General features: G+C 52.2%; 1 pseudogene; it reads left to right on the top strand.

Annotated features, from left to right (window-relative positions):
• Positions 1–5480, top strand: part of LOC112123354 — an 11433-nt pseudogene that overhangs the window by 5298 nt on the left and 655 nt on the right.

Genomic DNA, 5480 nt, shown 5'->3' with positions numbered 1-5480 from the left:
TGGGATCATTATATTTGATCCTACATTAACATCGAAAGGACCCATTCTGCCAGGCACTGCAGAGACCCAGCTGAGTTTGGAGACTCACTGTGCCAGATGCTACACAGACCCAAGCTGAGAGTGGAGCCCTGTTGTGCCTGGCACTGCACAGAGCCCAGCTCAGACTGGGGAACCCTTGTGCCGGATACTGCATGGACCCCAACTCCAATCAGGGCCCCATTGCACTGGGCACTGCACAGATCCCAACTGAGACTGTGCTACGTGCTCAGAGAGATTAAGGCTGTGATGCCCTGCAGATCACATTTCCCATTAAATGTAGTGTCGGAGAAAAACAGAGTTCTTACTCTTTTGGTTGGGTGCAGCAAAGTCAGATATTATTATCTCAAGCAATTGCGTAGAGGGAGAGAGTGCACTAGGACACAGGGTCTCCCCCTCCTAGCCAGGTCTCTCTACAGGTAAACAATTACAGCAAGCATTTATACCTTTTGTTACAGACAATAATGAGCAGCAGCTACATTTTGTTTATACAAAGGTTATTTTGATATTTTATTTATTTATTTATTTAGACTTTAGTCTACATTTTATATTATTTACACAAGGTCACAACAACTTTTTACACAGTTTTTTTTACTTGCCTTACACAATTCTCGCTTCTACAAATCTTGCGTTATTAGGGGTACAGTTAGCCTGACTCTTGCCAACAAAAAAACCTGTTTGCATTAAAATCCCCTTCCAATCCCTGTTAGGCCTTGCTCTACTTCCACAGTAGGTAGCTTTGGACTTGTAATTAACAAATTAAAAATGAATTGTAATGATTGCTATGGGAACTGGCTGTCTAAATGCCATTAATGGCTCTGAAAATCTCAGCCCCAGTCTGGGGCATTAACCACAAGCCAGTCTTCCTCCTGGAGCCCAGCTTCGTTTTCTCTCTCCCTTACAGTGGGACCTGGTGTGTGACTCCCGGCAGCTGAAGCAGATGGCTCAGTCCATCTACATGGCTGGGATCCTGGCGGGAGGCATCATCTTTGGAGGTCTGTCAGACAGGTGAGAGCAATGTCGTTATGAAGCCGAGCAAGGCTGATTCCTGGGGGAATCAGGAATCTCGAGCAGGAGGAGAGAAGTTATGGTATCTTTGTATTTGGCACTGGTGTGACTGCTACTGGAATCCTGTGTTCAGTTCCGGTGTCCACAATCCCAGAAGGATGTTGGTAGGTTGGAGAGGGGCCAGAGAAGACCCACGAGAATGATTAAAGGCTTGGAAAACGTGCCTTACAGTGAGAGACTCCAGCAGGGCCGCCCAGAGGGGGGGGGCAAGTGGGGCAATTTGCCCCAGGCCCCAGGCCCCCCCACGAGAATATAGTATTCTATGGTACTGCAACTTTTTTTTATGGAAGGGGCCCCCGAAATTGCTTTGCCCCAGGCCCCCTGAATCCTCTGGGCGGCCCTGGACTCCAGGAGCTCGATCTATAAAGCAAAGGTTAAGGGGTGACTTGATCACAGTCTGTAAGTGGAGCCTCTTGAATTCTTTTAATAATTGTTTATTTTATATTTTGGGGAATTTCTTGTTATTTTTGTTTTGTTAATGTTATCCATGCAGGGGATCGGGTCTTGCCCTGGGGGTTGGGAGGCCCCGGAGGGGGGCTGAGTCCTGCCAACAGGGGTTGGGAGGCTCTGGGGGAGGTAAGTGTTGCACCCCCGAGCCTGCCCTGCACTCACCCTGCAGAAGCGGCTCCTGGGGTCCTGTGTGGTGCGGCTGGGCCTGGCTCTCAACTCAGGGTGTTGTGGCCTGGCACACGGGGTCGCAGTGCTGCTCAGTTTGGCCAGGCACCCCACCCCGTTCAGAGTGGGGAGCCAGGCCGAGCTTCACAGGACAGGAGCTGCCACTGCAGGGTGAGTTTTTAGCTTTATTTCATATTATTTCACATTTGCAAAAAACATGGGGCTCTCTATATAGGTACCTACACGGGGAGCAGCAATCTGATAAGAGGCTTTTCCATCTAGCAGAGAAAGGTCTAACAAGAGCCAGTGGCTGGAAATTGAAGCTAGACAAATTCAGACTGGAAATAAGGTGCAAATTTCTAACAGCAAAAGGAATTACCCATTGGAACAACGGCCCAAGGGCTGCGGTGGATTCTCCAGCCCTGGAGATTTTTAAATCAAGATTGCATGTTTTTCTAACAGTCAAATACCAGCCAGGGGATAACCCGACTGCCAGGGCCCTAGATTGCCTTAATCCAGCCCTGCAGGCCTCATCATTAGCAGCTACAGCACGGCTGACATGAAGTATTTTCATCAATAACCTTTTGTCACGTGCCACAGAGCTGGTTTTAGAACTGAGGCCTCCTGCCTCTTTGCCCTTTCCCCAAGCCAGTCAATGGCACCAATAGTTCCTTGCACCAGGTTTAACTCCTACTCTGAACACACTTGCCTCAGCATCCTGGGTTTCCCTCACCTGTTCTCTTGGTTCTTTTTGGCTCAGGTTTGGCCGCAGGTCTCTCTTGATCTGGTGCTACTTGCAGATGGCTGTCACGGGCACCAGCACTGCCTTCTCGCCCAGCTTCACTGCCTACTGCATCTTCCGTTTCCTGACCGGAATGGCCTTCTCGGGCATTGTGATGAACGGTGTCTCTCTGTGTAAGTGTGTCTGGCGCCTGCCATCCCAGACACAAGATGAGCTGGTTACTGGGGATGGACGGAAGTGCTTTGTTCCCGCTGCTGATAAATTACTCTGTGGTGGGAGCACGGAGAGACCAGAAGCACACACCACATGGGTGGGATGTCCAAGATCTCAGCACCAAAAATCGGGAGCTAGATTTTCCAAAAGTCCTAGGTCCCATTCCAACCTGGATTTACCAAAGCACTCAGCAGCTCCCTTTGGGACACTGATTGCCACAGCTGACAAATACCTGAGCATGTTATTTAGGAGGTATTTTGCGCCTTGAAATCTGAGCCTGTCCTCTTCTGAGAATGTGGTACCTAAACGAGAACTGAGTTCTCTGGAACAATCCCACCTCCATGTGCTTCTGCAGTGCCAGAGCACAGGAGATACCACAAAACAGGGCAGCTTCCAATAGCATGCAGGTCCCTGTAGTGAGGCGGCCTGGTTCCCAGCCGTCCCGGAGGGGGATGAGCCCCTCCGGACGCCAAAGTGGGCGAAGCCAGTGGAGCTTGCGCCCGCCCTCCAGAGGTCAGGGCGCAGGACAGGAAGTACAAAAGCCCACTCCCTGAGCTCACTAGAGGCCTGGCCACCGGAGAAGCCAGAGACCTGTGGCCTAGCTCCCGTCAGTGGCAAGTTACCCAGAGGAGTTGCCAAGCCTACTGCCCGCCGGGTACCCAGAGGAGCCCACGGTGCTTGACTCCTTGGAAGACTCTGTCCAGACACAGGTACCTCTAGAGGGGGAGGTAGGAAGTAGCCCGGGGGCAGCCGACCCTAATCTGGCTGCAGCACACCCAGAGCCAATGTCAGTGTATAGTGGTCAGGATCCCAGTGATGCAGCAGTGGGTCTTCTGCCGCTGCTAGGGCCCCGGGCTGGGACGCAGTGGAGTGGGTGGGCCTGTGTTCCCCCTGCCACCCAACGTGCGGGTGGCAGTCTCCCCCTCTCCCAGGGCCTTCGGAGCCAGGACCTGGGACTCCTAAACTTATTTGTCTGCTCAGCCCCTGCCTGAGGGCCTGAGCTACAAACTCTCTACTGCCCCGCCCTGACCCAGGGCCTGGGACTGCTGTTCTAAAACCGTTTGCTCAGCTCCTGCCTGAGGGCCTGAGGTGCCGACTGTTTGTTGCCCCACCCTGACCCAGGGCCTATTATTGAACTGTTCGCTCAGCCCCTGCCTGAGGGCCTGAGCCATTGACTGTTTGTTGTCCTGCCCTGACCCAGGGCCTGGGACTGTTATTGAACTGTTTGCTAAGCCCCTGCCTGAGGGCCTGAGGTGCCGACTGTTGGCCGCACAGCCAGGCTAATTCCCCGACTCACCGGACCGAAGTAGTGAGGCGGCCTGGTTCCCAGCCGCCCCGGAGGGGGATGAGCCCCGGCCGAACACCTACAGTCCCCAAGAATGGAAGGGAAACTATTTAGAGTGGAGTGCCGTCATCAGATGACGATGATTCACAACAGAACAGATATTCCACAATACATCTTCTACAGAACAGGTACAGGCCATGTGCATCAGCCAGGAGCTACAGAATGCCCTCCTCATTTCTAGAAAGTCCCTTGCACTATACAGTGTATACAGGTCCTCTAGGAACTGAAGGACCCAGGGGCAGTTGGGTATCAGAGGCTAATGGAACTCAGCTTATTCAATTACATAACAGCTGTGTATTGTGGCTGATGTACTTCAGGGTCCATAAGTGTGCCATTGTGGGGTGTTAGAGCAGCTGCAACCCTGCAGAGTACAGTACAGCCTGCTACCGTTGGGGGGGTCTTCTGGAGTGTTTGCAACCCTGCAGGGTACAGTACTGCTTGCTGCCACCAGGGGGCTGGAGTTGCTGCAGGGCGCAGTACTGGCTGCTGCCATGGCGAGGGGGGATGGAGTGCCTCCAGCGGGGCGCAGTACCACCTACTACCACTAGGTGGGATGCAACTAGCAGGGGAAGGAGGCATGGATCAGGGAATGCAGGTTCTGGGGAGCTATTTCATCTCAGCCTCAAAGAGCCAGGGGAAGGCTGTTTGTACATGTTCCTGCTGCCTCCGCTCATGCTGGTTCTCACCACTGGAGGTCATCAGCCCAAGGACATAGAGATTATTTTCCCTTTGTGTGTGTCTCTCCCCAGCTGTGGAATGGATACCTACCCGCACACGGGCCGTTGTGATCACCATCTATGGATACTGCTGCACAATCGGGCAGTGCATTCTGGCTGGGGTGGCTTACGCAATCCCCAATTGGCGCTGGCTGCAGCTTGTGGTGTCTTTGCCCTATTTCATCTGCTTCATCTACTCCTGGTAGGTTAGCTCACCCTTATCCTTTCTGATCCATTCCCCTTCCATCCTGCTTTTCTCACTGGATGCAGGAACGAGACAAACTTTAAGCAAGTAGAACAAACAAATCTCTTATCCTGGTTCTCAGAATCTTGCGTCTCGATTACTGCAACATCCTCTTCTCCGGCCTTGGCAAATGCAATCTTGCTCCACTTACATCCATTCAAAACACTCCTGCAAAGATCATTTCCCTGTCTCATCGCTTTGTCCATGTCACCTCTCTTTGTAGCCCTCCACTGGCTCCCCATTCTTCATCACATCATGCATAAAAATGACTCCTCTTCACTTTCATAGCCATTCACGCCCTACTGCACCATACCTATCCCGTCTATCATTCACTAGCACAATGCCGACTCCTAACTCCGATTGGCCCAGGATACTTGCCTCCGTTCGTTGCCCACTTGCTAAATTTTCACAAGCACCTTTGTGCATTCTATCATGTTGCCCCTCATACCTGGGAGGAGTTCCCCTGTAAACATCAGCAAAGGTACCTCATTGTCCTTCTTC

Source organism: Terrapene carolina, unplaced genomic scaffold, assembly GCF_002925995.2.
Source record: "Terrapene carolina triunguis isolate 2854851 unplaced genomic scaffold, T_m_triunguis-2.0 Scaffold33895, whole genome shotgun sequence".
NCBI classification, from domain to species: domain Eukaryota; kingdom Metazoa; phylum Chordata; order Testudines; family Emydidae; genus Terrapene; species Terrapene triunguis.
The sequence above is the reverse complement of the archived record's forward strand: the minus strand, read 5'-3'. Positions and strand labels throughout refer to the sequence as shown.